The sequence below is a fragment of the Monodelphis domestica genome, chromosome 1 (assembly GCF_027887165.1).
Source record: "Monodelphis domestica isolate mMonDom1 chromosome 1, mMonDom1.pri, whole genome shotgun sequence".
Lineage (NCBI taxonomy): Eukaryota > Metazoa > Chordata > Mammalia > Didelphimorphia > Didelphidae > Monodelphis > Monodelphis domestica.
Window position 1 is genome coordinate 629,286,128 of NC_077227.1, and position 22,964 is coordinate 629,309,091.

Genomic DNA, 22,964 nt, shown 5'->3' on the forward strand with positions numbered 1-22,964 from the left:
TAAGGCACTATATTAAATATTGAGTAATCATATCACTAGCACATCCTTCCCATCAGGACTTAACTGGTTTTGTCAGGTCCCAGAATTAATAAGTTTGTGTGCTAGTGGGACATCTTTGGAAGGTAAACCAATAAGCAATATTAGCAGGGACCTAAAAAAATTTAATCCACCTCCCGGAGAGGACCAAATTCCCTCACTAGCCAGATGTGGCCCAGAAACACTTCAGTCATATAGAAAACAAGAAAGTCTAGCCTTCTAAATTATTAAAATTAATAGCTAAGTAACAGATCAGACCTTCATGAGCACATGCATTTCACAACGACTAGCTTAGGTCTTCTGGTTTAGTCCTCAGATCTTTCTTTGCCAGGGGATATTTCGATGATCCTGGCAGAAACTCCAGATTACATCCTTATATGGCATTAAGCTCCAAATTCATTAAATAAATGTTACGCCCTTGCACATGTGTTGGCTGCCTGTGGAGCATGGAGCTTCACAACATTTAAAGGTGGAACCAAGAGCCCGCTCTGCAAGGTGCATTGGAACACACATAAACCACTTGGCTAATATTGGCTCGGGTTTTTTATAGGAAAATCACTGAGGATCAAGGCAGCTGTAAGTCCATCCTGTGATTTCTGTGGTCTGAGGCTTGGCAACCTTGCTTTGCAGAATGCAATTTTATGACTTTTATCCATCTATATTTCTACCAAGGAATGGGCTTGGCTGGTGCTTTTTAATTTTTTAATATCCTTCTTCCCAAAACAAATGAATACACCTATGTTTGAAGGTAATGTGTAAGCAATGATCCAGACTGTTCTGAGCTTCTTTCTTCCATCTGTGATTGCCATAGATATATCTCTGTGGTGAGGAGCTGTGGCCAAGAGTTACGTAAATTGGAGAAGATGAGTGACTGGAGAGAGGCTTGTTCTTAAAATAAATTCTAAAGGAAAATGGAGACTGAGGATCATCTACCTTTTACCTCATGGAGGCCTATAAGGGAGAGAACAGTATTGTGTTGGGGAAATTATTTGATTACGCAAAACTTATCAAGCAAAGTTGAGGCAATTTTGGGTACCACATTTTATAAAGAGTAGATCCAAAATAAATATGCAGAACAGCTGTGGGGCAGGAGGCCTCCTGTGAAAATTATTTTCATGTGTGTGGCTTTTTAATGAATTTCCATCAATCTTTCCATGGTTTTTTTGGTCCACATTAGTACTGAATATAGCTATTTTTTCCGGAAATTTTAGGGAGGAGACTATCTATCAAGGAACATCTCTATTATGGTTTCTCTCTCTCTCTCTCTCTCTCTCTCTCTCTCTCTCTCTCTCTCTCTCTCTCTCTCTCTCTCTCTCTCTCTCTCTCTGGGTTTGGGTGTTTGGTTTGAGGCCTGCCACATATTCACATATTGACTTGATGTTCTTAATATGTGGCAGAAGCCTTGCATGGTATTTAATGAGAAAAATTTCTTCTTTTTTTCCTCCTCTCACTTCTTGGCTTTGCATATTTATAGCTCACAGGGCAGTTCTTGCTTTTCCCACCCACAATTCCACTCCTTTGAAACACACATGCAGAAGGAAGGAGAGGGAGGTGAGGAGAGGTGAGGTAAGCATTGACCTATTTCACCCTGTCTTCATTTGGTATGGCGAATAGAAAATTATTTCATTGGGACTCGTTACAATACTTTCTTGCATCCTATACTTTAGTCTGAACCAACATAAGCTGAGCTCTCCTTTTGTCTGACTCATTTAACTTTGGCATAAATCAGATTTTCAGTAATGATAGGCTGAAAGCCCTATAAAGGAAAATGTCCTGGAGTCAAAACCCCTAGTTCACTGGGAAGAGAGCAAGAACAAGAGAGAGGAAAGAATACAGAGCAAAACTCATGTTCTCATCATTTTTAAAAGAATTATCACATTTTCAAATTTCTTTGCCTGGTCTTATTAAAATCAATTCCCCATGGGTCATATAGCACAGGATACAGCACAATCTGGAAAGAGAGGAACAAGTCAGGTGCTTTATGCTTAAAATTGGCTTTACCTTTTTTTTTTTCTGGAGGGTGAGAAGGTAAGAACTCTAAACTCAAAAGCAAGTTGTAATAGGATTTTGGCAACTATCCCATACTATAAACTCTGTCCATAGGCAACCATCATTTTGTGCCAAGATTGCTTAGCTGAAAATGACTTGAACTAAAATTTTAAAGTGGATATTTGGCAATGGCTCAGCCAATATTATTTTTATCTTTTTAGAAAAGTGTCATATCAGAGAATGCAGAAATCCTTCCTTTGATCTTCTATTAAAGGAATTCAGTGGTTATTAAGTAGCCCTTCACTTTTTTGGTTTGTTTTCCTGATGCTTTCTGGGTATCCACCCATTATAGCCTCTTGGACAGAATGATAAAGGAGTGGAAACCATTTGCACTTAAGCTGAGAAATAACAAATGACTGTCAATGCAAGTACAGGTTAACATTTGGAAGAAGAACTTCCTTATCTCAAAGGGTAAATTTCATATCTCTTCTAAACAACAGAAAATACTATTTTAACTCCAGGAGGCATAAATGCTAGGGAGGTTCTCTGATGATGATATAATTCCCTGAAACAGCCTTCCAATATTCTTTCCCCTCCAAAAGGAGGGAATAAAAGGAGTATGGTAACTAGCATGTCATTTGTATAAATTTCTATATCCAGTCAATGAATTCAATGATTTAGTACTGACTCTGCAAAGTTTTAAAAAATGGATTAATTAGTATAACCCATTACCACTGGATTCAAACTCCAAATTAAGGGCTTGGCATAGCTAGATATACATGAATACTATATATTCACATCCAAGAATAGGAAAGAGGAACACAGTTCTAAATGTATGTTCCTCAGCCACTGCTTTAGAGAAGCTGATAGTATTCTAAAGTCCTTTCCAAAGAAGGGCATGTAATTCCTCTAATATCAAGCTACTGACCTGTTTCCTACATTGGACAACCACTACATAGCTTTACCCTAAAAGAAGATAATAAATATGAAAGGTACATGGCAGGCCACATAACCTTGCTCAAATGTCTTTTATGCTAGATCAAATTCACATTAAATTCTCTCCTCCCTTGGCTAAAAGGTTGTTCTAGTATTTTAGTGTATTTGCAGCCCCACACAACTCACTTTTTTTTCACAACATTTAACTGATGGGTTTCAATTTAACAGGTATTTCTTAAGTTCTAAAAGCACTGACCCATGATCAAAAATAATCATCTCACATTTTTTTCCTTTGAGAAAGAATTTCAGATTTCATTCTTTCTTCTTCATTCCAATTATCTCCGCCCTAAACCAGACCCTGATTTCCTCAAGCTTCTAAATGATCTCTTAACTAGTTTCCCTGGTCTCAATTACTCTGTCAGAGGTATCATGGGTGTTGGATAGTATGACCCTGACAAGTCAATTAATTTCTGTTTGCCTCAATTTGTCTAGGTGTCATATAAGTAGGGTAAACTCAATGGACTCTAAGGAACATTCAAGTCTTAGCTATAATTTCCATACGTTCTTACACTGAATTTTGATGACTCTTGAAGAGTTTGTGACTGATGATTTGGTACAAATTTCCCTCACTTAGATACAACCCCCCCCCAATATCATTAATCCTCTTCAAAAATGAAGGATGAACAACACTAATACTAAATACATGGTTTGAACATTGATTTCATGTTGTTGTTTTTTCCTCCAGGTCAAAAATCTACAAGGATTTCCTCTTGCATCAAATTCAAACTTTTTGACTAGTTTTTAGGGTCCTTTACAATCTAGCCTTGTGCTATTTGACTGACCTTTCTTTTCACTATTCACCAGCACAGAATCTCTATTTCATCAAGGTAGGTAACTTTGCTGTGCCTTTGAAAGGCTAAACTTATTCTTGTCCCAGTTACCTTGCTTATGGTAATTCCACTCTTCTCTCAATCTAAATCCTACTAATCATTTAAGGTCTACCTGAAACCTCATCTCTTCCTTCTGGCCTTCCTTTGTGATCTGCAACTCATGTGCCCTAAAATAATGTGATCTTTTAACGGACTGAGAGACTGGAGCATCCTTTATTGATGGCTACTTAATTGTCCTCTAATTGATTTTTATATCATTTTGCCAGTTTTGTATCTTTAAAAAGATAAAAAAAATAACTTTGAGGGTTTTATATCTTCCAAAAATCTCTTATCCATAGTAAATGACAAGATAATATGTATATGGCAATTTAAGTTTTCCAAATGGTTTTGTATATATTCCACTTGATCCTTCCAATAAACTTGTGAAATACATATTTGCCACCACTTGCAGATGTAGAAACAGACAGAGTTAAATTACTTTCACAGGGTCAAAGAGCAAATGTCTGCAGGAGGATTCAAAGTCAGGTCTTTCTGACTCCAAATCCAGCTCTCTCTTTCTCTCTATATATGCACATATATACATATATGTAGATTACATTTATAATATATATAATTATTAATGATTATTTTAAAGCACATTAATAATCCATAGCCCCAAGCCCTTAAATTCTCTGAGTTTCGGTATCCTTACATAAAAAAAAATGCCTATAAGACACATGTACTGTCATTTTTCATAGAGTTAATGTGATAAAAGCACCTTTAAAATGATATTCAGGAGAAAAAACACTATCCATATTCAGAGGAAAAACTGTGAGAGTGAAAACACCAAAGAAAAACAACTGCTCAATGACATGGGTCAAAGGGGATATGGTTGGGGACATAGACTCTAAATGAACATCCTAGTGCAAATACCAACAACATGAAAATGGGTTCTGATCAAGGACACATGCAAAACCCAGTGGAAGTGGGTGTTGGCTATGGGAGGGGAGGGGAAAGGAGAGGGAGGAATAGAAAATGATTTTTGTAACCAAGGAATAATGTTTGAAATTGACCAAATTTAAAAAATTAAAATAAAAAACAAATAAAATTATAAAGTCCTACATAAACATGACATTATTATCATTAATTATCTTCTCCTTACTTTGGTGGTATTATCTGAATTCCTTTCAGGTTCTTCTATATTGAGACAAATAAAGAATCATATACACTAATGCCCCAAAGCTACTATATTATTGAAGGAAAACCAAAAAAGAGAGGTCCCAAAGAAGAAAGGTAAGAAATTTCTTAACAGTAGGGTAATATGTTATAAAAATAGGTAATATCATGAAAATAACACTGAGTTTGGAGTAAAGAAACACAGTGAAGTCTATAAAATTTAGGCAACTGAACTACACTGATTTTTGGTCAGATTATGGGATATATTATGAAAGGTACTATTTGTCAATATCAGGAAAAAGGAAGCAATGAAACAGAATCAGCATAGCTTCACCAAAAACAGGTAATGCCCGGCTAACTTCATTTCCTTTTTAATGGGCTTACCAGACTCCTAGGTCAAGGGAATGCTGTAGACATATTTGCCTAGATTTAAAGGAATTAGCAAAGCATTTGTTAAATTTCCTTATCCTATTCTTATGGGAAAATGTGAGTTACAAAATAAAAGGTGAATTTAGAAACATAATGTTTTTTAGATCTATATGCATCTCAGACTTAACATTTCAAAAAAAAAAAAAGCCCTCTTCCTGTCTTTCCCATCTTCCTGATCTATAGTCACCAGACTGGCAACCTTTGAATTAAATACTTGATTATTCCCTTTTCTTATCCCTCCCTTATAACCAGTTTCATAAGGCGTGTCAATTCTGTCTCAATAACATTTTTGATACATGTCCTTTTTCACCACACAGGTGACTACCACCTTAATTCAGGCACTCAACATCTGTTGCATTCCTAGCATGTTTATTAGAAGTTTAATAAACATTTATTGATTGATTAGCTTACTAAATGAAACATCTAGGTGGTGCAGTGGATATAGTACTGAACTTGGAGTTAATAAGACCTGAGTTAAAATTCTGCTTCCAAAATTTATTAGCTTTGTAGCCCTGGCCAAGTCACCTAACCTCTTAAACCTCATTTTCTTCATCTGAATAATGAGATACAATAATAGTATCACCTACTTCATAGTTTTTGTGAGAATTTAATGGTATAAAATTTCTATAAAATACTATATAGCATAATGAATATAATATATATGATGTGCTCACCACATTTGAAAAGGATAGTTAACATGTTAGATTTCAAATAAAGGATTCAGAAAGATCTTGATTAACAAGTCAGTATTTGGAATTATCTGGTAAATGTACAACTAGAGTCCCATGCCCCATGTGCCTCAGCCTTTGGACTTCAAAGCCACATGAGGGTACATCAATAGATGATAATGCACAAAGACAATAGTCATTCTCGGTCACCAAGAGACTACCACTATACACTATATGTATAAGAATCACATAAAGTATTATACTTTGGTTTAAAAATTCAATGTCACAAGCCTAAAATGAGGAAAGTCTGGATAAATAGAAAGGCATTTTTTTTTAATTTGGGGCAGCTAAATAACTCAATGGATTGAAAGCAAAGCCTAGATATTGAAGGTTCTGGTTCATATCTAACCTCATATATTTCCTATCTGAGTGACTCTGGTTAAGTCATTTAACCTCCATTTCCTAGCCCTTACCACTCTTTTATCTTAGAACCCATACACAGTACTGATTCTAAAATGGGGTATAGCAGATTACAAGTTCAATATGCCCATCTGACCCATAGGCTGTATTAAGAGAAGCATAATAAAGTAAATATTGTTTTTAAAAGGAGGCAGAATATTCAGGACTGAGGGAGTGATAGAGCATTGTATTCAATTCTGGGCACCAGAGTTTAGGAAGAGCATCAATAAGTAGGATCACCTCCAGAAGAGATGACTAGGGTCGTGAAGAGCCTAGAGACCCTCTCATATGCAGATCAGTTGAAGGAACAAAGGATCTTATATTTGGAGCAGACAATCAGAGCAATTATCAAACATTTGGAAAAACAAGGTGGAAGAAAAGAAACATTCTCCTTTGCTGCTAAGGTTAGAACTAAAAAAAAAAAAAAGTGGAAGTTGCAGAGAAGTAAATTGAAGCTTGATATAAGGAAAACCTACCCTACAATTAAAACTTTCTCAAAGTGGATGTGTTCCTTTAGGAAGTAGCTGGTTTATATTCAGTGGAGATCTTTAAATAAAGGCTAAAGGACTATTTATGGGCAGGTAGATGTCACAGAGGACAGAATGCCAGGCATGTAGTCAGAAAGACTCATTCTTACGTTCAAATCTGGCCGCTCATTTGCTATGTGACACTGGGTAAGTCATATAACTTTTTTGCCTCAATTTCCTTACATGTAAAAATTAACTGGAGAAGGAAATAGCAAATAATTCTAGGATCTTTGCCAATAACCCCCAAATGGGGTCATAAAGAGTTAGACATGACTCAACAACAACAACAAATGATCCTTCTTTAGATAGGATTTGAACTAGATGGTCCTCAATATCTCTTCCTATTCTGTTATTTTGTGATTTTATGTCAAGAAAGATGAGTTCAGATCATATCTCAGTCATCAAGTGTTTGACAGATAACTTTGCTATTATCTTACCAGGTTAAGATGAAATGAAGAAACACATCAAAATCTTTCAGTATTAAATAAATGTCAGTTGACCTTTCTGAAATGTTTGATGTCTAGAAATTAAATGCATGCCACTGATAAGAGGTCTTTCCAGTGAAATACATGTTATTTTTCTCAAATACACAAGGGATAATCATTTAGCTTTAGAGATGTAAGGATCCTTGGACAGTCATTTAACTCATTTTGCCTGTGTATAAAAAGGACTATACTTACCATTCCTGGGAAGACACCTGGGAGTTAGTGCTGGCACCCAAAAAGAGACAGATGTTATCCTGATGAGAAATAGCTGGTAGGATTATTTCAATAACAGGAAGCTTGAAACCAAATCGATGGTTTACCAAATTTATGTTTCTCAGGCAACCACACATCTGGTATTTTGCCTTAGTGCCCAGATTTTCCTGTCTGAATCTGAGAAGAAGCTTGTGGAGAGGAGTAGGAATTCCTTTGCTACCAGAAAACCCACACTCCTCATTTGTGTTGGTCATTGAAGGACAGGCTGAAAAGGACCATAACTGAGAGCTTCCAGAAATTAGCCTAAAAACTAGCATGAATTCTTTTTTTAATCTCTTATTTTTTTTCTTAGAATCAATACTATATAAACTAAGACCTCCAGTCTCTAGGGATGGCTCCCAATCCAATGAGCCACCTAATCGCCCCTACCACAGATTCTTAAAGGTATTGAAGAAATGATGAAAATTCAAGACTTTATTTGAAATCACAATAATTTTAAATTATTACAGTAAAAAATGCACAATCTTCTTATGACATTTCATCACATATCTCTTTGTTCCTAATAATTGATGAAGTAGGTTGGGCACATTATTGTACCCTCATTTACAGATAGGTAAAAGGGAATGGAGAACAGCTAGGTAGTACATTGGATAAATTTTTTGGCCCTGGAGTCAGGAAAACTCATCTTCCTGACTTCAAATCTGGCCTCAGACATTACTAAGTGACCCAGGAAATGTCACTTAACCCTATTGGCCTCAGTTTCCTCATCTGTAAAATGAGCTGGAGAAGTAAATGTCAAACCTCTCCAGTACCTTTGATAAGAAAATCTCCCATGGGGTCACAAAGAATCAGACACAAGTGAAAAATGACTGAACAACAAATGAAGACATTAGGGAGGTTAATCATCATTCTCAAAGTCATACAGCAATTTAAAGCCAATTCAAGTTGACAATCCAGAACTGTTTTCATAGTAACAATCTTGCCTCCAGTGTGGAAATTTGAATCTTATAGACTCTGAGAGGGTACAAAAATCTACATAGACATCTAGCTCATTGCTATTTCTAACAGAACTAAAGGATCTAGAAAAACAACTGATCTATCCTTAAAGTTCCTACTTCCAGTCTCCTAAAACACACTAGTAAAAATTGTGCTTGGCTTTTTGTCTGGGACTGAATCCTTCATTGCTTATTCATTTGAATGCCACACTGTAAGTTTTCATCAATCAAGTATTACGGTCCCATATGGTCACACTCTAAAATATATCTATTTGGTTATTATTAGTTTCACAACATACATTTCAAGTAGAGTCAAAGGGTCACTGAAATGCATGGTTAACATTAAAAAGTTTTTGAGGAAACAATTAATTAAATGGAATTTCTTGGCAAAGCACTCTGCTCTGTTGAAGGATATGCAGGAGCATGCCTAGGTGAATAAGCATGTTCCAAGTAGACAGGAGCTCCCTCACAATTTAATGCTTAATTAGAAAGGCTGTAATTAAGATATATACAACATGTCTGGTGCTTTGAAATACATTAACTTGGGTAGAGAGAACTGTAAGCATTCCAAGTTTGAAAAGGCATTGTCACAGATGATGGCAATTGGAAGGCATAAATTACCATAAGATCTCAGTACAGATGGACTTTAGAGACTACCTGGTCTAATCTGTAACTAAAGTATCAATCCTTTCTGCAACATACCAAAGAAGAGTTCATCCAGCCTCCACTTGAAAGACGTCCAATGACAATGAATTCATGATACTGAATTCACTGCATGATGGATAGTTTTAATTTGTCTCTTTGTAATTTCACAGAATCACAGAGTTGAAAAGAAACTCAGAAGCCATCTAATCCAACATTGACCTGAACACAATCCCTTCTATAACATAGTTAATGAATGGACATATAGTTTTGCTTCACACCCTCCACTGATAGGAACTCTTATTCCCTCCTAAGGTATTACATTCAACTTTGGAACAGCCCTTATATTGGAGAAATCTTTTTCTTTATATTAACTTTAAATTCTTCTCTATTGCAATTGCCTCAAAATTGAACATATCAACTGAGATCCCAATAAGACTTTACTTCTTTTTTCCACACTAAAATCCCCAGGTGTTTCAACTTTTCCTTAAATAGTTAAATAGATCTTGATAATCATAATTTTTCTAGCCTTTGTTCAGATTCAGAACCCATGTTTTTCAAAAAAAAAATGTGCTGTTAAAATTGACCATAATGCTCAATATGTAGACTCACTCAAATAGCCTTCTGCAGAATTATGTACCTACTTTCATCCATGCATCATTTATTGCTGTCTTAATCACATTAGCTTTATTGGCTATCACATCACACTTGTGATCCATATTGAGTTGTAAAACACTAAGATGATATTTTTTTCTTTTAAATTACTCTCTAAACACAGTTCACACATTTTAAACTTTTGAAATTTATTTTTTAACCCAAGTATAAGACTTTGCATATATCTCTATATAGTGCCACTATAATAGAACTGGCCTAATGCTCAAGCTTGTTTCTATTATCCAACATTTCTTCTATTTTCTGTTTTCCACTCATTGTTTCAGTTCTCACCTTTATAAGCAAATGAAAAAAGAATTGAATTCTATTTCACAAGAAAACCATTCAGTTATTTAGGGGAAACTATAATGTGCTTTTTAAGTCTTCTCTTCTCTATGTCAAACTGTTTCAGATCCCAGTTCCTTTAACTGATTCACAAATGACACAGTTTATAATCTACTAGAAAGGAAGGGAAAGAAATTATTTCTAAATGGAAAGCTAATGTTGTGGGGAAGATATTTGAATTATTATTTGAAGAAATCTGTAATGAAAAAGTTAATATGAGGAATAAGTAGGAAATAGAAATATTTTAATTAATTAGTCACACAAATGTAAATTCTCCAAAGAAGTAATTTTGTTGTTTTACTTTTCAGGACATCAACTTCATAGATTGTTAAGACCACAGATTTTAAACTTGAAGAGTTCTTAAAACTCCTTATATAGTCCAGCATTCAATTTATAGATGAGAAAACTAATGAGAAAACTAAGACCCTAAGAGAAAGTGATTTCCTCAAAGGTGAGAAACAGAAGAGAGACCCAGCACTGGAGAACAGTTTTCCATTATGCCATGTGTGTGTATGCATGCAAGTATGTACATGTTTTTCTATGCATATATAATCTGGCATCTAAGAGATTATGGTAATAAAAACTTTGGATAAAAATTCTTAAGAGATTTATTAATATATCCTATAAAATTTCCATGTAATTTGAATGTCAGTGGTGCAAATGTGTGAAAGAGTATCTGGGATTGTGCTTAGATGCTTCAGGTATGCATTTCATCCATATAAGTAACATTGTCTTTACTATTATAATTTTGTTTCTGTGAAATGTATTTTCTAAATAGCCTTTGAAAAATTTCATGTAACTGCATAACAAACTCCTCCATAATTAAATTGTAGTTGAGTTTTTAAAATATTTATAAATATATAATTGATCATGCATCCATAGCATTAGCTAAAAAATTAGATGTAAGACCTGACTATGACTTTATATGTAAAATGAAAATTCTAATTTCAGACATATGGTATGTATAGTTATCTCAGAAGATTAAAAAATGGCCAAAAGTCAATACATTTTAATATTAATTTATATAATTTATAAACCATCTTGATGACTCAGAAAGTTTTGAGTCTGAAGGGTGCCCCTTTAACCAAAGAAATTCAATTCAATACACATTTATTTATTATTTGAAATAAAATGTTATTATCTTTACTTATCTTTCCTATGTGTTCCTGCCTTATAATAATTAAGGAAAAAAACATTCAGCAAAACTAAATGTGTCCAAAAATAGCTGAAATTATATCCAGTGTTCCACAATCTTGTTAACACTTCAATTATACAGTGTAGAAATGTTTTTTCATATCTTTTCTTTAGGGTCAAGCTTTACAATATAATTTTGTAGTATTCATTTTCAATTTTTTGTTGTCCCACATTGTTGTAGTCCTTGGTCATATTTCATGGTTTTACCTGTTTCAACTTGCATGAGTTGAATACATTTATTTTTTTTTAAACTTTCTATCTATAAGACATTATATTTGCCAAGATGTAAAAGAGCCAAGTCTCTTGACTTCAAAGAGTTTATAATCTTAAGAGTATGGAAGTAGAACTCATATATGCACAGAAAAAAATGTGATCAATTGATTTCTCTATTTTTCAAATTGCATACTTATCCTAATGTCTGGGATACTTTCAATGATGGTTTCTTGGAATATGGTATCAAGCTCCTTTTAATCATGTATTTTAGATAATCCTATGATTGTTATGTGATCTCTAAAACAAACATACTGAAACATAAGACTCACAGATAGTTAATATATATGAGGTTGAGGCAAAATCTATTATGTCTCAGCTGAACACAATTAAAAAGCAGAGGTAGCAATTATGTTTTCAAGCAAGGCAGCAACAAAAATAGACTGACTTAAAAAGAATAAAGATGGAGACTACACAACTGAAAATTATTATATAAAGCAAATTTATTTCAATACTTAACATATAAGTAATATATATTCTAAATACTTGATATAAATATTAAATTAATTACAAGGAATAATAGACAATAAATCTATGATAATGGAAGGACTCAACTTGATGCTATCAGGCCTAAATAAATCTAATAAAAACCCTTTAGTACCTGAGTAAAATTTTAGATAAATTAGATTAGATATTAGTGCTCTGGTAATTATTAAATGGAAATAGAAAGGAATAAACATATTTTTCAGTTTTACATGAAATTGATATGTCTTAGGACAAACATATGTCCCAAAACACATCCTCTTTTTCATCACAATGTTAAAAAAAAGTAAGGTCACTGAAACATATTAAAATCCAGTGGAAACATAAATCAATCCCAAGGAATTGCTGAGTAAAAGAACAAATTATATAAATGATAGGATTAATCACTAAAAGTATAATAATGGGATGAAATTCCAAAAATTGGGGCATTCAGTCAAATAAGTTTTTAAAGAGAAAATTGTTTTTTTTTAAATAAACCAAAAATCCTTTAGCTAATATGATTAAAAATAAGAGGAAAACTAAATTACCAGTATCATGATTGAAAAAGGGGAATTCACAACAAATGAAGAAATAAAAGATGTAATTAGAAATCATTTTACCCAACTACATGCCAAATAAAACCAACTTTAATAAATGAAGAGCTAAAAATATAATATAATCACAATAAGAGAAGGAACAGAGAATTTTAAAATGTTTTCAGAGAAAGTAATTGAACAAGCCATACATGAACTTCCAGAAAAAATTCTAGTTCTAGATAAATCTGCAAATTACTTCTATCAAACATTCAAAGAGTTATTAATTCCCATTCCATATAAATTGTTTGTAAAAGATAAAAAGAAGAGATCCTTTCAAATTTCTTCTAAGATATAGATGTAACCCTGATCTAAAAACGAGGAATCAAAAACAAAAATATGAGAAATTATAGATTTATTTTCAAGGAACATTGATGCAAAAATTTTTAAATAAAAATATTAGCAAAGAGACTAAAGAAAAATATCACAAACCTTATTCATTATAATAAGATTAGATTTATACTAGCAATGCAAATTGGCTTAACATTTAAGTTGCTATAAGCTTAATCATGTTTATAATAATATCAACAAATATTATATGATTATATCAACAAATATAAAAGAAGCATATGTCAAAATAAAGTACATAATGCTCTTTTTAAGAAAAAACTTTGTGGAACATAAAATTTAGTGTATATTTCCTTAAAAATGATACCTAATGGCAAGGAGAAAAAACTAAAATTCTTTCAGGAAATTCAAGGTATCCTGATATCAATAAAATCAGGATGTATATTGTTACTTCTTCTATTTGACATAATACTACAAAGAAAAGAAAAAAATAAATTAAGGGAATAAGAAGAAATAAAATTATTACCTGTTGCAGATGATACAATATTGTACTTACTGGATCCAGAGTCAAATAAAAGATAATAGAAACAATGAATAACTTTAACAAACCCTCAAAATATAAAATAAATTCTCAAAAATCATCAATATCTCTATATATTAATAAGACCCATCAAGGTAAAATATATTAAGAAAAATCAATTTTAAATTGTTATAGTATGAATGAAATACTTGGAACTTAGCTTCCAAAATATGCAAAAGATCTATAAAAATACAACTGTAAAAAACTATTTATAGAAAAAAAGATGCATATAAATATATATAGTAGTATGAGAGAAATTAGATGTATAACATTACTTCATATATAATACAAATTTAAGCCACTATTCTTAATTTCAGAAAACCGATGCAGAAAACATTCTCTCTGAATTAATCTTTAATGTGAATGATATGTCTTCATTTACAACATGATGAACATGGAAATATGTATTCTACAATAACACATGTACAAACTGTATCATATTACATTACGTGCCATCTTGGGGATGGTGGAGGATTGTTGGGAAGAGAGAGAATATGAATTATAAAATGTCAGAAAAAAATTTTGAAAAGTATATATTAACATGTAATCTTGAAAAAAATTAATTAAAAAGAAATATTATTAAAGTTAGCTGAATGATTTGGGGTACAGAGTGAACACATTTCTAGGGGAAATTGTTTACAAGAATTACAAGAATTTCTTTTCTTTTTTTCCTGTGGAAAGAAGGGAGAGGGGATGAAAATGGGTGCCTGATATTTATTTTTTTTAATAGAGAAGGGCTAGCGATACAAATACAAAATTTTGCATGAGCATCTAATGAAGTTCCTAGAGTATTACTTTTACTTAACTGTCTTAAATTGTGACAAGCAAACTCTCACAAACTGGAAATAAAAATGCCACACATAAATATGAAAACATAAAATTAAAACAGCAACACAAAAAGGATGGCACAAGGTCTAGTTGAGTCAGGTTAAATGGCAATACAAAGAAAGTGCTCTAGAAAACTTTAGGAAGGGATATATCACTTTAAACAAGGATGAGGAAATCTTAAGAAAATAAATCTCAATTGCTACCTTATCTGCAGCTATCCCTTTTGTGCTTTACTAGTTCAATTCTTTGGTTGTGGTTCTTGTACTCTGGAATAAAGCAAGAGACATAAGGGAAATAATATGAGAGGGGAATGGATGGGGAAAAGGAGAGCAAAGGAGAAGAAGGAAAGGGTAGGAAAAGACCTCTTCCCTTTTCATATTAAGAATGTGTCTACCCTTACATATCACTCTACAGCATCTCACTCTAAAAAATCACAAGCAATTTTTCACATTACATCAATTTAACCCAGGCCTTACTTTTCAAGGTGTAACCAAAACTCTTCAATAGTAACTCCTTAATTTTCCTCTGCCTACTTTAAATAGCCTGCCTTATTGTATGAAATAGCCTACCTTGTAGTAAAGAGGGTTGAGTAATTTGGTTTCATATTAACAAGTTATAGGTATTCTTCCCAAATCAAAGTTCTTTCATTCAGACTAAACATCTACATATGAACACAAATTCATAAGGCAAAGTTTATCCTCTAAATTGTACTATTTACATTTATTTGCCTTTAAGTATACATTTAATATATGTATTTGTCCTTTTGATTACTTCCCTCTGAAAAATTTCTCCTATGAAAATCCTTTCCATGGGTACAGATTAGCAACTGTGCTCCAGTTTATGCTCACAGAGAGTTCCTAAAGCATTGAAAAGTTAAATGATTTGCCCGTGGTCACATAGCCAGTATCTATCAGAAGCAGAAATTGTACATATTCCAGCCTTACTGACTCTCAAACCAACTGGCCCTCTGAACATAACACTACCTTGCCTGTAAAAACAGACAAAACCAAAGTCACAAACATACGTATTTATGTGTGAATGTGTGTGTATATATATATGTATATGCGTATAACTCTCTATATACATGATATATGTGTATATATATATATATGCCATTATACAAACATATACACACTTTATTTCCAGTATTCATTTTCAAGTTTTCTTTATACATAGTGTTATTTAAAGAAGTCATGGTTTTGTGGATGCACTGATAACTTCATAGATGATCTTTGAAAACTATAGCAATTCAGAAATTCACTAATCTATGGTCAAATCTGAGGCTTAACATCTCTGAACTTAGCAAAACTAATTACTGAGTGAAAAGTATAAAGTCCATGACAGGACCATATTCAAAACATTCCCAGCTTGATAGGACTATTTAAAACTTCATTCTATTTGCATAGTTTTCAAGAACCCAGTCACCTCCTTGCCTCAATAAAACATCAGAGTAGAACTTTAGTGGAGAATTCAGATATTTTATATATAAAAATCCCATCAGAGTTTCAAGTACCAATTTATGATTCCTAATCAACTATTCAGGGAGTAGTATAAATTGACAATCTAGGATCTTTCAGGATTAAAATAGGCTTATCATAATTATGCTAGACGTCACTTTTCAGACTACTTTGTTGTCTTTCAGTTCAATATGAACATAACAATGACAAATCATTTCATCAGCAAAAATGCAGACTAGCTCCTAGAGTAATTCATCATAATATTCAAGTATTAACAATGGAAGGAGGCATGGAAGGAGGAAGGAGGAGAGAGAAAGAGGGAAAGTGGAAGAAAGAAAGAGAGGGAAGGAGAAAGGAAGAGAGAGAGGGGGGGGACAGAGAGAGACAGAGAGAGAGAGAGAGACAGAGAGAAAGAGACAGAGAGACAGAGAGAGAGGGAGAAGGAGAGAGATTTGGCTGAACAGTTATCTTGTAACAGATTGCTGAGTTAAAACCTAATGAAAAACATATCCAAGGAATTGGTGGGCACCTCCATTTATATAAATAATCCAAAGCACATACAAGCTTTACTAAGAAATAGAAAAACATTAGCATTAAGTAACTGACACTAGAAAGTGTAGTATAAACAAACAGAGTTGGGGGAGGGGGGTATTAAATCAAATTAGTTGAAAGTTGGTAATATGACACTACTCCCTCCATACTAAGGTAATGCTATAATAAACCTAGAGCCATTATTATCATCCTTTATGGCTGTTAGATTGAAAAAATTATCCATGGAACTACTGGGAGAACATTTCTTCTGATAGTTCCTCTCAGGATCGTGCTAAGGCTATGTTCCTGCCCACTGGATATTTAAATTAATGGACAGTAGTGGATCTATATTCTGCCTCTTTGATCAGTTGGCTTTCCTAAATTGGCTCAGAAAATAGTAAATTCCAGTCTACAGTATAAGTTCTTAAACGATTATAGGGAAAGATACACCATGTAAATTAAGGCAACAATGGAAGCCTAGGAGTCACTGCAGGATTCCAAGTTGTGAATAAGAAAAAAGTAAGTCTCTTGTTTGGTGGAAAAAGCCATGGTTATCTTTGATAGTCTGCCAAGTCCAATTATAATAACTCACACTGCTACAACTAGGATGATAAGGACAATTACAACTACCATTGCTACTACCACTAATAATGATGCTGCTTCAATAATAATTATACAATATGATTATATACATGGATATAACACAGGAAAGTTTGCAAAATATTTTACATAACATTAGTAATCAACTTCAGTTTAATTCAACAAATAAATATAAAGCACTAACTACGTAGAAGACCCTAGAATTACAATGACAGAAATGAAAACTATCTTCCTTGAGAGATTTACATTGTCCTGCGATGGTCACATGCCCTTCCACTGACATAATGCATTGAAGTTCCCTCAGTCTTTTCCTCCAAACTTCATACTTGCTCTCAGCTAGGTTTGATAAACCAATTTAACTCTCGAGATCGAATGTTTGTTTCTTCATTAAGTACTTAGTCTATAAGTAGAGTAAACTGCTACCCTGATGTAAATGACTGATAAGGCTTAATGCAATATACTGCCCAGAGATATTTACATTTTGTCAGGGAACCATACCTTAACCTGAAGGGATAATTTTCTAATGATAGAGTTTTAGCCTTAATTTAATAACATTGGGGGCAATATTTTAGTCAAATGATCAAGCATTTATTGAGCACCTACTATGAAGCGAGCACTCTCCTGTGTACTATTCATACAAATGGGGGGGGAGCCCCTGCTCTTAAGATTACAGTTGAATGTGGAGGATTACATGCAAGCATCTATGTATGAACAAGATATAGTCAGGGCAAATTGAAGATAGTTTTATATTTTAGAGAAAGAGCATCTTGCTGGCAATCTATAAGTAAAACTACAAAGAATAGTGACCACATTGTCTATCTGACCACAGAGCCAGTACTGCTATTAGTTCTTTAACATATATGTACCTGCACATATGCATGTCTGTACATATTTATGTAAGGTCCACAGATTTTCAAACAAAAATTTGGGGGAAGAACATGAAATATACCTTTTGTTGAATAACACAAAAAGTTCTTCGGAAACTTCCTTGTGTACCAGGGAATCATAGAATATTTGAGCTAGAAGAGACCTTAGAGATAAACTAGTCCAAACTCCTCATTTTACAATTAAGAAAATTCAGGCCCTGAGATATGAACCACTTTATTCAAGGCCTCCTTGTTTCTTGTACAAAGCTCCTTTTTATTACTTTAGAAGGCAAATTCTAGAAAAATATCATTTAAATAATTGAAGATAAGAGGGATAAAATTACAATTAGAAGTAGTCCAAATTATAGAATATCATATAAAGTACTTTGATAAATATTTATTAAATGCCTACCAAGGGTAAAAAAAAAAAAGGTGCTATGTAGTTGACAAACAAATTTAAAAAAAAAAAAAGAAAAAGGGCCTTGTCTTCAAGGAGTATACAGTCTACTACAGGGTTTAACTTAATAAATATGTATATATATATATTTGGATACACACATATATCCTAATGTATTGCAATAGCCTGCAAATTGTTCTTTACATTCCATTCTCTTCCTTCTCTAGTCTATCCTCTATTCATCTATCAAAGTGATTTTTCTTCAAGAAAGCCTTTCCCAATATTTCTTAATACTTAAATGAGCTGAAAATATCCCATTTATCTTGTCTCTATCTTGGATAATTGTTTGTATGCTGTCTCCTCCATTTTGACTGAAATCTTCTTGAAGTTAGAGGCTCATTTTAACTTTGTATTCCAAGAACTTTACACTGATGCTTTCAAGTGACTAGAACCAGAACTCGACCCCCCCAAAAAAAAATTGTCTTCTAGTGGTATTTTTGGAATGATTTGAATGGCTAAAATGACCATTCCACTCTAGTAGTTCCCCGTTATGGCTATGATCACAAATAAAATCCTTTGTCTGGCTTTTATATTACTTCCTAATCTGGCCCCTTTTTGACCCTTTCCTGTTTTCTTACATGTTATTTATGCCCACATAATCTGTGATCCAGTCATACTAATTCCTTTTTCTTTGTGCAAGACATCTTGTCATCCAATTCAAGGCATTTTAATGGTTTTTCCTCCAAGCTTGGCATGCTCTTTGTCCTCATCTCTGCCTCCTAGCATTTCTGGATTCCTTCAAATCTCAGTTAAAATCCCACCTTCTTCAAGAAAGCCTTTCCCATTCCTCCTTACTATTTCTTAATACTACTCCTTAATACTCTGATCAGCTGAAATCTCTCATTTATCCTGTCTCTATCTTGGAGATATTAAATATATATATATATTTGCACACTGTCTCGCCCCATTAGACTATGAGCTTCTTGAGGTCAGGGGCTAGATTTACTTTTGTATTACTAGAAGTTAACACAGGTCCTAGCACATAATAGGCAAAACATAAACTATTGTTCACATAGCAAATATATTAAACAAACTTCTAGTACTTTCATGTGATTCTAAGTGGAATTTGACCAGAAAAAAAAATGTCTCCTAGTAGTATTATTGGAATGGTTTTAATGACTAGAAGAGAAAGAAAGAATTGAAGATGCTTGGAATTGTATTTGTCTCCTAAATGTTTAATATTCACCCTAGAATCCTAATTATCTTTTGACTTTTATCTAGCAAACTATTTTTTACATGTGTCAAGGTAGAGCTTAAGAAGAAGTAGTATGGAATAGTGGAAAGAATTTTGGATTGAGAGTTGCTGGACCTGGGTTCTTCACTATAAATTTGAAAAAATCCTTAACTATTGTAAGACCCAGTTTCTGCATCTGTAAAATGAGGGAAGACTGGGATAGATTAGCTAACAGAATCTTTCAAGTTCTGAATCTTGTAGTCAAACAAAAGCCAAGGCCAAATTAATAAAATCTGAAGTGAAATATTGCTGGATTTCCAAAATGGATGAATGATGCATAAGAACTTGTTAAATTTTTGTTGATTCATTGTAATATCAAAAAAAAAACTGATGAAAGAAAAAAACACCATGAGCATTGTCTCAATGGCATTGACCCATAGCTAAACCAATAGGTTCTTTAATTGGACAGTTTGACAAAGTATTGGTAAGTGATACTCTGTAAAGTGAAATATATAATCTTACTGTGAACAAGATTTCTGGCTTTCCCACATTAGCTGTTTACAGTAGTCCATGGGTTTAGGGTTCTTCATAAGGTTGGATGTATTGGACTTCTGGGAATCCATGTTATGTATATTTTATAGCTTCTGCAAAAAAAAAAAAAATATATATATATATATATAGGGGGCAGCTGGGTAGCTCAGTGGATTGAGAGCCAGGCCTAGAGACAGGAGGTCCTAGATACAAATCTGGCCTCAGACACTTCCTAGCTGTGTGACCCTGGGCAAGTCACTTGACCCCCATTGCCTAGCCCTTACCACTCTTCTGTCTTAGAGCCAATACACAGTATTGACTCCAAGATGGAAGGTAAGGGTTTTAAATATATATTATATGTATATATATTCACAGTCATAGAAAAATTTGAACAAGGAAAATTAGTCATTTTTTTTCTTTGAAGTAAAGTTGGTCTTATTTACCACCTTGTATCCTACTCTCAAATAATTATCTAGTGTTTCTTCCAATGATCTATGCCATAACCCATACATGCATATTTATCTCATATGACCCTTATGCTATTCCATAAGTTCACCATAGGGCCTCTCCCTTTATAAAATATAAGGATATTTATAAAGTCACAGCACAGCACTTGGCAATTAAGCCATTTAATAAAAACTTCTTTTCTTCCTCCCCATACTTTCCTAACATGTTGGGGGCCTCCCTTACTTTCAGTTTTGCTGGGTAGTTGATTCTTGGTTGTAGACCTAGTTCCCTTGCTTTCCGTTATATCGTATTCCATGCCTTTCTTTTTTTCAGTGTGGATGCAGCCAGATCCTGAGTTATCCTCACTGTGGTTCCTTGGTATCTGAATGACTTCTTCTTGGCAGCTTGTAATATCTTTTCTTTGGTCTGATAGTTCGTGAATTTGTCTATAACATTCCTGGGTGTTGTCAGTTGGGGATTAAGTACAGGAGGTGATCTGTGGATTCTATCAATCTCCACTTTTCCCTCTTGTTCAAGGATTTCGGGGCAGTTTTCTTTAATAATTTCTTGTAATATAATGTCCAGGCTTTTTCTTTTGTCATGGTCTTCTGGTAGGCCAATAATTCTTAAATTGTCTCTCCTTGAATGATTTTCTAAATCCTCTGTTTTGTGAATGAGATGCTTCATATTTTCCTCAATTTTTTCATTCTTTTGGTTTTGTTTTATAGTGTCCTGCTGCCTTGTGAGGTCACTCGATTCTAGTTGTATTCTGGTTCTTAAAGACTGGCTTTCATCCTTAGTTTTTTGGCCGTCCTTTTCCTTTTGGTCTGATTTTCTTTGGAGGTCATCTTTCATCTTCTTCACCTCATCTTTCATCTGCTTTGCCTCATTTTCCAGCTGGTTGATTTTGGCTTTCAAGACACTATTTTCTGTTTCCAGATGACTTATCTTAGTTTTTAAGTTCTTTTCCCAATTGTCTTCAGACTCTCTTAATTGTGTTTTGAATTGCATTTTGAGTTTTTCCAAAGCCTGTATCCAATTCGCTGGGATTTCTGATTTTTCCTTTGCTGGGTCCTCCCCCTCTGTTTCATTCGCTCTTTGCTCATTACCTGTGCAGAAGCTGTCTATTGTAATTTCTTTCTTCTTTTTTTGTTGTTTGCTCGAGTTTATCCCTTCTTTGCTCCCCATATTTGGCTGTGCTCTTGCTCCTCTCATTTTGTTTTGGTTTTGGGACTGTCAGTCTCCCCTCTGGAACTTTGTCAGATCTCTTAGGTACAGTCTCTAGGGGAGGAATGTTCTCTTCCCTGTCCTCTGGAGGCTTTTGATTGGATTGAGTTCAATTGGGTTGGGCTGTATGTGGTATGAAGCACTGAGGCTCTGAAGACTCCTGGAAGGCTGGGCCGCCCAGGCTCTCTCCAGTTCTCTCCAGCTGCTTCTCCACTGTCCGCAAGTGCCTTTGCCCACCTCCCTAAACTCTGAGGAGTTCTGATGGGATTATGTTTAACTGGATTGGTCTGGATGTGCCCCGAGGCAAAGGTGAGACTGAAGCCTGAGGGAGGGACACAACCAAGGCCTGTTTCTCCCTGGCTTCCTCCCCGCTGTCCAAGCTGGATGCTCTGAGCCCAGCATGCCGCTGCTCACAAGGTAGATCCTGCAAACCAGCACCTTTGCCAACCGCTCAGAGGTTCCTGCTGCTGCTGGGGGCTCAGCCCTCTGGATTGTGGGGGAGGGGTCCTTAGACCTACCCTCTGCCTTCCCCTTAGCCCTGAGTCTTCTTGGATTCCGGCTTTTGGGGGGGGGGGGGCGTACCTTTTGATTTGAGTCCAGAAGGAGGGTTCCCCGCTTCTGTCCTGTTGTTCAGCTTGAATTTCAGTGCCCTAGGAGCATTCAGTCTGTATCGGTTAAGAAAGGGTCTTCCACGAGGTCTGAACTTTTGCTGTTTGCTAAGCTGCCATCTTGACTCCGTCCTCCCCTCACTTACTTTCACCTGAAAACAGGATACTAAAATTGGTGACCTGTCATGGCTTTCCCTTAACTTATCACCAATCCATCTTCTCAGACTATTAAGAAAAAATACAACAGTAGCTATGTGGTGCAGTGGATAGAATACTGGACTTGACATCAGGAAGATTTGAGTTCTAATATAGCCACATACACTATATCGACCTAGACAAGTCATTTAACCTAATATCATCTAGCTCCCTGGGTTGTTGTAAAGATAAAATATTTGTTAAAATTCTTTGGAACCTTAAAGTACCATATAAAT